At 45.2% G+C, this 12,727-nt stretch overlaps 1 long non-coding RNA gene across 1 annotated transcript in view; it reads left to right on the top strand.

The window, feature by feature from the left end:
* The window catches only part of LOC147469909 (uncharacterized), a 23,507-nt gene extending 16,146 nt beyond the window's left edge, over positions 1–7,361 (top strand). Inside the window, exon 2 of the long non-coding RNA XR_015191825.1 lies at positions 7,222–7,361. This is a non-coding gene — a long non-coding RNA (uncharacterized LOC147469909). The remainder of the gene's footprint in view (positions 1–7,221) is intronic.
* Positions 7,362–12,727: the final 5,366 nt, after the last annotated feature.

The raw sequence follows: 12,727 nt of genomic DNA, 5'->3' as shown, positions 1-12,727 counted from the left end.
TTTATACACTCTTTATTGTCTTGTTTTATTTATTTCCCGTTTTTCTCCGTTTCTCATGTTTCACTTTTATTTCTTCTTTCTTCTTTTTGCTTTTTGTCTCTGTTTCTGTATCTCTCCTTCTCGCACTCTCTCTCTTTCTCTTTCTCTGTCCCTCTCTTCTGTTTTTCTATTTTTATTATTAATAATTAATCTCGTTACTTCGTGGTTCCACGACGATAACTTAACTCTCTCTCCTCCGCCAGAGAGAGAGAGAGAGATGCAGAGAGTGAGAGCGAGATGAGACGGGGAGAGAGCGAGAGAGGAGAGAGAGTGCAGAGGAGAGAGAGAAGAGATGATGGAGAGAAGAGAGAGAGAGGAGAGAGGGAGAGAGAGAGAGAGAGAAGAGAGAGTGATAAGGAGAGAGAGCGGAGAGACGAGATGGATGAAGGTGAGAGGATGCGAGAGAGAGGAGAGTGAGGAGAGAGAGAGATAAATAGATAGATAAAGGGAGAGAGAGCTGGTTTGATGGGTCTGCTCTCAGTCTGTTGCTTATTCTCAAGATATTCACTTTCAAAAATAGAGTACTGGATCTATATACAAATATAAAAACTATTTTTATTAATAAATATCTTATTTATAAGCAATAATAAAATATAATTTCACAGATGGAGAGGGTTCTAGGGAAAGGAAGGGGGGAAGGGAGAGGGGATGAGGAGAGGGAGGGAGGGTGGGAGAGAGCGAGAGAGAGAGAGAGAGAGGAAGAGACGCTGAGAGAGAGAGAGAGAGGAGAATTTGTTTTCATCAATTTATATACGCTCATAGCGCACCAGGCCTTATACAATAATAAGTACATTATTCATATACAATAGTACTCGTTGTCACGCCTGGACACGTTGGTATGTTGACAGTGATGAGGCTGTAACATAAAGGTAAAATAAATAATAAATAAAACTGAAAATACCCAAGATGAGTGTTTCTAGAGTCAAACTTTAGCACCACACAAAGTGAGGGTTGATGGGGCCAAAACAATGTCCCAAATTACTCTCAGCTAGCAGGAATTGGATTACCATGTATTAAATTCCTGGCTCCGCAGGGCAGCAAGCCTTCACCGAGGGGCACTCGAGGAGAGGCAGAGTGGTGGAGGCTGTTAGCGTTGGGCCGGTCACACAGCTTTGCAGGTGGGAGTAGTGGAAGTACGATCTCCCACCCCCGAGACCTGCCACAGTGGCCTCGTACCCCAGTCGAATCGAAGCCGGGCAGATACAATATTGTGTCTGCGAACCATGAGTCCAGATGTCGGCGATACCTCCGGAGTCGAGTTGAGACGGAAAGTGGTCTAAATGTTGTTAATGTGATACGCTCTGGGCGCGCTCAGCATTCCATGCGGTTGGAGAGTAGGGAGAAGAGCGGCAGAGTGTATGATCCGCTAGTCGTAGCAAGGTAATGGGAGGGTGTGTGGGCCATTAGTGAGGCCAGGGCGCAATTGCAGGCACTTTAGCGAGGAGGTCCCTGTCGTGGGCTCAGCTATGCCCACATGGGGGGAAGAATCCATAAAAATATAATGCGGGGAGGTAGTGTTCCTGGGCTGTAATCCCTGCTGCAGGATCTGGTGGATTGATTGAGCGATGGAGCAGGCTGGACTGTGGGGACGATATCGGCTTGACGGGCAGACTGGGAGTCCACACTCACTGCACCATTTATCGTCGCTGACAGATGAGTAGAACAGCCAGCAGGAGTGCCTGTAGCTGCAGTCCGTGGGTGGAAGAGTTAGGTATTGCGACCCACCCGCCTCTTCTGGCTGGTCCACATCAGGAGCGTCGATGGCGCAGCTGCATTGCCATCTCGTTGCACGACCCATCCACATAGGATATGGTGCACGGCAGGGATGGAGGAGGAGGAGTGGGCAATGTGCTCCAGAGCAAGTTGTTTCTGGAGAGGCGGAGGGTTGTCTTGGAGGGGGCGTGGACGGTGATTGCGGTGAGGAATCTCCAGGGAGGTGGCATGATCAACTCAGCCACAGGGGACATCAAGCACAAGACGCTGCAGGGTGGGGGTACTATTGTTGACAAGGGTGCGAACGCCGGACGAAGAGGAGGACGGGGCGCAGCGGGATCAGTGAAGGTTCTCAGACTTGGCATCGTGTGGAGCAGTATGGGGAAGAGCGCATGACACTTGACGCTGATGCAGGAACCGGTTTCGCACGTCTTCTCTCCACAACTGACGGAAGGTTCAGTTCAGTCACATGTTCACTATTCTAGTGGAGGTGGGCCACCAAAGATGACCGCAGGACTTTATTCTGGAATTTTTCTTAAGGGCTGTAGGATGGTCTGAGAACGCTGATGGAGGGCTCTGGAGGAGCATTGTTATGACTGACCGGATGACATGCAATGTAGATGGTCTTAGCTAAGGGAATGGCGACACCAGCGACCTTGTTGGTAAGCCACTTGAAGGGGAGCAAGGCGTCGTTCTAGACGGTGGATGAGATCTGGATGATAGGTGGACGCGCTGCCGAGCAGGTATGGCTGGAGTGAGTGCACCTGGCGTTCCAGGTAATGTACTTGTGTGCAAGGGGGACAACACTGTGTCCACAGTGAATACAGGGAAAGTGTTTGGGGCCCCGGGGAGAGAACACTCTACTCTTATTCTTGGGAGAGGACAAGGCCGCAGGCGGAGGACGACTCATTGAAACGATTGAAGGAGGCGCTGAAGTATCGGCAGCCGAGGTGGAATGTACACAAAATGTCATCGGCCGTAGCAGGTGACAGTTGTGCCGGAGTTTCGGGAATGAGATGTCCGCAAGCGGTGCATCAGTACATTGACTAAGGAGGACTATAAAACCCCTCCTGTGGAGTAACAACGTTCTAAACTCCTTGTACTCATACATGGCTATAAAAATCACACGTGCGGTTCTGTTGCTGAGATAACCACGGAATCCATGAGAAGATTTCCTTGGACACCAAAATCAAACTAGTGGTCAAGAATACCTCTCTGTTGGCAATGCCAAAGGCACTATTGAGGTCAAGAAATGCTACCACACTGGTGCGGGAGAGGCGGGGTACAGGTCCATCAGGCCGTGGAGGGTATCCTCTGTGGCAGGAAAACCCTACAGCCGCGGGATAACTTGTCTTGGAGTCGGAACATGAGGCGGGTGCGGAATATTCGCTCAAGCAACTTTACAGAAAAACAGTAGGTCAAATGTGATTGGCCTGACACTTGTTTGTACAGGCTTGGGGCTGGGCACAACAGTCTTGAAGTACACGCAAGGGGCACATAAACCCACTGAGAAGCAAAGATTGTTAAATGCAGCAAAGGATTACCAGGGACTTTGCCGAGGCGGCGGAGGATTGGTCGGTGACACCATCATCCCGGGGTGCCGTTGACTTACCCTGGCGAGAGCACGGCGCAGTTTCGTCTTCCGTGATATGCAAGTTGTCTTCTTCATCCGTGTAGTAATGCAGTCATTAGGCGCAAACTGCGAGTGTTTCTGTGGGTGGAGAGAGCCTCATGAAATGAATGGGAAAGATTGCATGCCTGTGCCGGCTCAGGGGACCAGGTATTTTATCAAGTCCTGTGCATATTGGTGGGGTATGGTGGGAAAGCGCTTGGGGTTCCTTTGCATGCATTGTTAATCCAATGCCACATGGAGCCGACCCTGTCTGATGATTTATTCTATCAGTATACTTCCTCAAGACTCAGTATGAACACACTGCTGAAGACCAACGAGATCATTCTGGACGCCTGGTACTGGTGGCGGAGAGCAGTGTGGTTGCCGCTGGAAAAGCACGTCCATCGTCCACTGCTTTCCTTTTTGCCGAAGCCTCACGTTGCTCCAGCGTCCATGGCCTGGGTTCAAGAAGTCGTTTTGACATGTTGTCGTGTCCATAAACGGTGCTGTAAAAAGTTGTGGGTCGAGTCAACAAGGAGGAGTATCGTCTGTCTGGATGGACTGGGAAATCAATGTTGACTAGATGACTGGAGATGTAGGAGACATAGTTGGGGCAGTATTCGGAAGGTGATAGTGATGCGGCAGGCGGTCTGAGGAAGGGAAGGTCCCAATGGCAGTGTATCCTGAAGGCCAAGAGCGATGTGGTCAAGAGAGAGCCTGGATGGAGAAACACTTGACTTTGCGACTCCACCAGCGGAAGTGATGATGTTGGTCAAGCGTGCCCTCGGATCGTGTTGTGGCGCCCCCAGTGGCCAGTGAGTGAGGTTGGTGGCGACGGATATATTCAAGGGAGCGGCACATCCACTCGGTTCGGCGTGGGGAGCGATCACTAAGGCAGGGTGGCGTTGCATTAAAGACACCCATATCAACTATGCCATTGAGAAGGAGCAGTAGGGAGAGTAGGGAGGTTGACCTTCCAGGTTGCAGAGTAGACGTTTGCAGAGCCGCAGCTTCCCCTCACCCCAGTAGACTTCAAAGCGCTGGAATGTCATGTCGTTATCAGTCGAGTAGCGAGGAGTATAATGGGTTATTGAGGAATGAATGTAGCTCACGAGGCCGTTTCTGGCGTAATGGACATAAGGGAAGTAGCCTGGGAGTGGAGGGGCTCTTCCCGGGCATGTGGCCACCTACAAAAGCTTCTTGTATGAATCTAACATGTGGATGTGGTGACCTATGTATGTTTTAAGTGAATCAAGTTAGAGTAGGTCTCATTCCACAGGCGTTCCAGGAGATAATGTGAACCTGCATCCTGCTAGTCGAAGTTCGTGTCTAGGTGTACAGGAGACTGGAGGGGACGATGACGTTGAGCAGTACACTCTGAGTGTGATTCGTGGTAGCTTCTTGAAAAGATGGTCCAAATTTCTTTCGTAACCAGCAGCGAGGTATTCCATTTTCTCGGAGAAGGGAGGTCAGGTAACAGTTGCAATGATGGTTTTGGTTTGGAGTCGACGGTGTGGCGAGGGAGTGCGCTCAGTGGTAGCTATGTGGGCTGCCGACCTTCGATGTGAGACTCAATAGGCACAAAACGTGCTGTGATGACTGCTGCGCATCGTGCCGTCAAGTTGGACCCGGCTCAACAACCGAAGGGCAAGGATTTGTTGGTGACTCAGTTGGGTAGATGCCGGAGGGGAGTGAGCAGCGCCCCATTGGTAGTTGTGGTTAGTGGTGGCGGTGGTGGTGGTGGTAGGGACTGGGAGGGGTGGGCAGTGTGCGGAGGGCAGTGGGAGCGTAAGGCACAAGCCGTTGGCCTCACACATTCACTCCAGGTTGTGTGACAGCGAGGGCCCTTTCCACATCGTTGTGTCTGGGGTGGGGGGGTGCCGACTGCTCTGATGTAGAATTAGCATCAGTGGTGTGGGCTGTGGGGGATTGCGGTTTGGGCAGGTGCGGGTAAGGTGAGTGCCGGAACACCAGCCACACTTGTCGGAGGAGGCAGAACAGTACGGGAGATATGTCCAAATTCCCCAACACTGGTAGCACCAAGGCTGATCATCTTTCCTTCTTCTAAACTCACTGGGTGGAAGTCAAGGCAGGCGCAAGCAGCAAATGTTGGTGGTGGTGGGTCTGGAAAGCTCAGGTGACGACGAGCTCGTTGATGGGTGTGGCCATGTTGGTGGGAAGCGACGCCACGCTGTGTATATGCCAGGCAAGCTCCTTGGGTAGTGGCGGTCCATGCCGACAGGGGTTAGGGTGATAAAGATACGAGGGACTTTTCATGGTCTGTCCCCGAGTTTGAAACATTCAAGCTTTCAAGGACAAAACACTCCCTTCTGAGGTCTCTTGTATGACATAGACCGCACGCCTTCGTGAGCTGTCTACAACACGGGAGTGACAGCTGACATTTTTCACCTCGGCTAATTCCCGTAAGGCAGCATGTCTTGGTCACATCAGCAAGCCACCGCTCTTCAATCCACACTGGGTTGTCAAGGAACCTAAGCTTGCGACATCCGGCTTTGGGAGCAAATGCAGGAGGAGACAAAAGAAGCATTAGATGACCTGTAGGGATCAAGGTTGTATGGGGAAAGTTTTGGGAGCCAAGGTAGAGATGTTTCAGTGAGCTTGGTGACATCGGGAGTGGGAGAGGACGGTTCACTCGAATCCGACACCATGCTCCATGGGTCGCTTGGTTACAGGTGAGAGGCTGAGTGGTAGGGTGGGGGGCCTTTGTTTGGTGAAGCACGGGAGCAGACCAGCCTGATCTGGTGTTTTTATGGTGGCCAGTGCTTATCTAAGTCATCCTCGTTGTCAGGAGGGCGAGACGTCCTCAACATCGGCAAGGGTGCCAGGGCCAGAGTAGTTCATATTGTTAAATTTTAATAAACCTCACGGAGTCCGGCAACAATCTTGCGGTGGTATAATGACGTAGGCGTGACGTCACACGCCACACCCGTATGCCATGCGCAGGACCGGAGACATCCGCGCGGAGAGGGAAGCAACGAAAAATTTTTAAATTTTTTCGGCTATTTACTGGCAAGTCCACTACCCTCAAAAAACCTATATGCCACAAAACAGTTGACTGGTGCATCACTCTCTATTTCTGCAAGGATGGAAGTGCCAGCCGATCGCCTACATCCCCAGAAAATTCCTTCAAAAAGTAGCGAGCTCTCTGGGTGTTTTGTTTACATTCAAGCGTGGCGCGGGCGAGGAGGAGGAGAGAGGAGAGAGAGAGAGAGAGAGAGAGAGATGAGAGCGAGTGAGGAGAGAGAGAGAGATGGAGAGAGAGAGAGCGAAAGAGTAAAGTGAGAGATAATAATAAGCTATTTTATTAATAAATTCTTATCTAAGCATAATATATAATTCTCACAGCTGGAGCGGGTTAGGGAAAGGAAGGGGAAAAGGGAGGACGAGGGAGAGGGAGGGAGGGTGGGAGAAAGAGAGAGAGAGAGAGAGAAGAGAGAGCGAGAGATTGAGAGAGAAAGAGCGAGAGCGAGAGAGGAAGAGAGAACAGGGGGGGGGGGGGGGGGGGGGCACGAAATGGACGGAGAGGCGAGGAGAAAGAAAAAGAGAAAAGAGAGAGAGAGAAGAAAGAGAGGAGGAAAGAAGAGAGACGGAGAGAGAAAGAGAGGAGAGAGAGAGAGGAAGAGAGAAGAAAGAAATAGACAGAGAGAGAAGAAAAAGAAAAAGAGAGCGAAGAGGGCGCGGATGGATAAGGCGACGAGGCATAGTCAGGTCAGTCAGCACGCTACGCAAAAAGAAAAAAAAAAAAAAAAAGAACATGGTTTATTTGCTCTCTATACAAGCACGATTTAGTGATGACCTTTCCCGCAGGGCTCTTTCCTAATTGGCTGTTCTTCCAGGAACGGCTTCATGGGACAGAGTCTGCGGCTCCTACTGGCCCTGTGCCTGGGTACATGACAGTCGCGTAACCAGCGACCATCTTCACCTCCGTCTGCTGGGCCATACCGCCTGGGAAATGTCGTCTCACAAATATAAGTAAGTTCTTTCTTTCTATGCCTGTCCTTATTTTTTCTCTCCATCTCTATCGTTCCTCCTTTACTCCAACTCTCTCATTCTCTTCTCTCTCTCTATCTCTCTCTCTCTCTCTCTCTCCTCTCTTCTTTAATATATACTATATATATATATATATATATATATATATATATATACATATATATTTATGCATACATATATATATATATATATTTATATTATATATTATATAAGATATATTATACATATATATAATTATATATATATTATATAATATTATATATATATCATATATATATAATTTGTTTCTCTCTCACTCTTCCAAATCTTTTAAACTGTCTGAAGTGAAATGACAAGGTGATAAGATTACAAAAATACTTTCGCTTCCTCATCGAAAGTTACTATAATACAGTTTTCTTCCGATGAATGAACTAACTGATGGTAAATGTAATGAAATAAGAAATAAGAAAAAGAGAGAAATATATAGGAAAATAATGGTACAAAATCGTAGATGATTCTAACTATTAGAACGCACCGATGGTGGCTCCGGTGAGTCAGTGTCTGCGCTTAGCGAGGTGGGGTAAGTTCGGGCCCTTACGCTGGACCACGGTTGATGTTAGAAAGGGTATTTAGTCAGGCACTGCTAAAGATAGGGCTCTGTAAGGGCTAGTTATAGATTTAGACCAATATCACTTGATATTGAGATTGATTGATAAGTAGATAGATAGATAGATAGAGAGAGAGATTGATAAAATGATCAATAGATGATAGATAGATAGGATAGATAGATAGATAAATCGATAAACACAAAAAACAAAGGGAATTGATCGATAGAGAGAGAACGAGAGATAGAGATTAAATGAAAGATTGATATATAAATGGGATAGAGAAAATTATAGAGATAGATAGGAGAGCGAGATTAATGATAAATATATAGATAGATGATAGAAAGATAGATAAATAGAAAGAGAGAGAGGAAGAGATAGATCGATAAAGAGAGATAGAGATCGATTAGATAGATAACTAGATAGATAGAGAGGAGGGCGCGAGGGGCTAGCTAGATAGATCGAGAGAGGAGAGAGAGAGAGTGAGAGATAAAGAGAGAGAGGAAAGAAAGAGAGAGAGAGAGGGAGAGCGGCAGATGATGGGATTAGATAGATTGATAGAGCGAGAGAGAGAGATGAGGAGAGAGAGAGGAGAGAGAGGAAAAAAGAATGTAAGAGAGCGAGAGGAGGGAGGAGAGAAGAAAGAGATAGAAGGGGAGAGAGAGACAGAGAGAGGGAAGAGAGAAAAGAAAGAGAGAGAGAGAGAGAAAGAGAGAGAGAGAGAGTGAGAGAGAGAGAGAGAGAGAGAGAGAGAGAGAAGAGCGTGTGAGAGCGAGAGAGAGAGAGATCGAGAGAGAGAGAGAGAGAGAGAGAGGAGAAAGAGAGAGCGAAGAAAAACCGAAAAAACCAACAACGAGACGAAAGAAAAAACGCGAAGGAAAGGACGGGCTAGCAATTCAAAAGGACGTGAACGCGGTAAGGTAAGCGAGACACCACGAAAGAGAGATTAGCAAGAGAAAGAAAGAAAGAAAAGAAAGAAAGACAAACACGGCTAACAAACGAGCGGTGCCGAGATGACTGCCCCCCCCCCCCACTTCACTTGGCGGCCGTGATAGAGTTATTCCCCCCGAAACTTGTGATGATTCTGACAAACTTGTAATGGATTTTGGGCAGGAGCGCGAGCTGTGACCGAAAATCGGCTCATGACTGCGGGGGCACAGCTGTCTTGGTGTTACGGTTGCGGGTGACCGAAGGAATGAGAGGGGGCGAGCTGGGAGAAGAGAGAAGAGGGTCAGAGAGAGGGAAGAGGGGAGGGGGAGAGGGGAGAGAGATGGGAGAGGGGGAGAGAGGGGAGAGAGGGTGAGGAGGGGAGAGGGGAAGAGGGGAGAAGGTGGAGGAGAGGGGGAGAGGGGAGAGAGAGGGGTAGAGAGGGGGAAGAGGGGGGAAGAGGGGAGATAGAGGGGAGAGGGGAGAGGGGAAGAGGGGGGGGAGAGGGGAAGAGGGGGTGAGGGGATGGGATGGCACGGTAGAAGAGTGAGAGGGGGCAGATACATTTATATGTATACGTACACACATACAAGTGTGTGTGGGGTGTGGATATATATATATATATATATATATTATTTATATATTAATAGATATATATTATATTTATTTATATATATATATATATATATATAGATAGATAGATAGATAGATATATGTATATCTATATATATATCTATTATATATATATTATCTATATATATATGTATATTATATGTATATATATATATATATATTATATATATATATATATATATATATATATATATTGTGTGTGTGTGTGTGTGTGTGCGTGTGTTGTGTGGGTGTGTGTGTGTTTGTGTGTGTGTGTGTGTGTTGTGTGTGTGCGTGTGGATTTATGTATATATGTATATGTATAAATATATAAATATTATTTTTTTATATGTATATTATATACATATATCTATATACACACAACACACACATACACACCACACACAACACACACACCACACACCCCCAACACACACACAATATATATATATATTATATATATATATATTTATATATATATACCTATGTAAATATATTATATGTTATAGTATATATATATATATCTCTATATATATGTAAATATTATATTATATATGTATATATATATATATATATGACTATATATATATATATATATATCTATATATTTCTATTATATATATCATGAAGGACGAGGAGAGAGAAGACGAGAAACCTAGAGAACAAAAAAGTGCAAATGGCGATAGGAAAGGAAGGGGATACAGGGAAGAAATATCATATTTTTTTTAGAAAAAAAGGACTCGGAAAAAAAAAACTGGGAATAAAAGATAGGAGTAGACTAGTTGGCGTGAGAAAGTCGCACGAGAGTCGATACGGTCGTTTGGGAGCTGGGCTCGGGTGGGCGGGGGTGGGGGGGGGAGGGATGCATGACTCTGCTGTTGCAATGTTGACAGATCGGCTAAAAGTCGAGGCCAAATAGCGAGGGCTTGGAGCGGGAGCTATAAAGAGAGTAAAAATGTTGTTATATCTTCATAGGGCCTGGTGCGCAAAAACACATGTATATACACACATACAGCCCACACGCGTATATCGACACATGCCTCACACAATACATACACATACACACAACACGCTTACCTAGTATACGCGCGCACACGCACACAACACACATTACATACACGCAGAAAACACCGTGTGTGCACTGTAATTACCCCAGACACGTCTATGTATACGTATACACAAACATCTTAATAAGCACTATCCATGGCGGAAGTGCCAAGCTAAGAAACGTTAGGGGAATATTCCAGAAGGAGAAAATGCCCAAAATTGTTATGCAAATTGTAGTTCTTTTAACAACGGTTTATCTTACTTTTAACCCCCGCAACCCACTCCCACACGAACTCACTGATGATTCTGTCTGTCTGTAAGTCGATCATAGTGCTGACGGGTTATATTGGCACTAGCCTTAAGTCGGAGTGGGTTACAGTAAGTATGGTGATTCCTAAGAACGATGAAAGAACCACAGAAATAGGACACAAACATACATAAACATACATACGTCCCAGGAACACACTAAACACACACACAAGTAACCACACCACACATATATATATACTATATCTGCTATACATATATTTTCTATTCTATCTATACACACAGTTTATATAAGTATATATATTATTATATATATATCTATATATATAGATATATATATATATGTATATATATATATACATATATAATATATCGATGTAATATATACACACCACACACTCACACACACAGACACACCCACACACACATTCGACTCCACCCCGGACCGCTGCAAACGAGGTGCTGATCCGCTTTCCTTCCACAGAGCATCCACGTTCCCGAGCAGCACTTCAGCACTTCCACAGCACCTTATCACTCCGGACACAGACCCAGTGTAGAGAAGCGAGTTACTGAGTCTTCCTATAAGCCCTTAGCACCCGCAGGGACTTTCAACTGTTTATCTATTTTATTTCCTATATGTGCTATCTACCATTGTTGATATCTTATTGCTTTGCTAGGACGCGCTGGGGACTGAGGTGCCTTCCTTCACATCTTTGTTTCCGTTGCGGGTATATCTTCTCAAGGATCTTGATGTACTGATGTCAGATTATAAATCAAAGTGGTAAGGAAAATATAGCGGTTTGTTATCTTGTAGTGTGTGTCTGTGTGTTTTTATGTATATATATATATATAATCTATATATATATATATATATATATATATATATCATATTTAATCTATGTATATAGGCTATGTGTGAACATGAATATCATATTCTCCTATTCTATCTATCTACCTATATATATGTAATAAATATATATTTATGACAATATCTATATATCTATATATATATATATATATATATATACATTAATACAATATATTTATATATTATTAATCTATCTATCTATCAATCTATCTATCTATCTATCTATCTTCTATCTATTATCATCTATCTTATCTATTATATATATATATCATACATAACATATATATATATTATTTACATATATAATATATATATATATATATTATATCATATATCTATATATATATATATATTATAATATATTAGATATGTATATATATATCGATATGGTCTGGGTAGGAACTCAGGCTGGGGGAGAGCCAGAGTTTTGGGGAGTGTACAGTCACCCCTTACCTTACTTGCTTCTGTCCCAACCCTGCCCACGTTGGTAGTAACTCTTAGGGCCCGTACCAGGGTCACGGTGAAACCATTGGCAGCAGATGGTGGATGTTGTCAGGCAGCTTCTGTGGGACAACCATTTTCTCTGGTTCCTGATCATCACGCATGTCTGGCGCCAACAGTGCAATGTTATCAGTGGCGGAGGATGCCTCTCCAAGTTTGCTGGAGACTGCGGAGCTAAGAAAGGAAACTTGGGACCCCTACTTAGTTCTTTTCCTTCGTAAGAAGGAGTCCCTGTCTACCCTCCAAATTGATGAATCCATAACAACAAAGCAATTTTCATGCCACATCGCCCGTCGCGTGGATTACCAAGGGGGGCGTCCCTAAGTGGATGATCAGGTGAGGTCGGAAAGCGACGATACTGGAAAACACCCACTGCTACCTACATCCCATTTCGAAACAAATTCAAGATTGGAACATGGAAATGTTGAGAAAAATTAAAAGAATAGGACAAGCTCTTAACACGTATGTACCAACGAAATGAACAAGTTGGCAACATCCAAACTACTTAGGCATCTCTGAAAACTAACTGGAAATGGGCCAAGGCCA

This window comes from Penaeus japonicus, unplaced genomic scaffold, assembly GCF_977035675.1.
Source record: "Penaeus japonicus unplaced genomic scaffold, GWHDUDI00000001_assembly GWHDUDI00000018, whole genome shotgun sequence".
In the NCBI taxonomy this organism is placed as follows: Eukaryota; Metazoa; Arthropoda; class Malacostraca; order Decapoda; family Penaeidae; genus Penaeus; species Penaeus japonicus.
The sequence above is the reverse complement of the archived record's forward strand: the minus strand, read 5'-3'. Positions and strand labels throughout refer to the sequence as shown.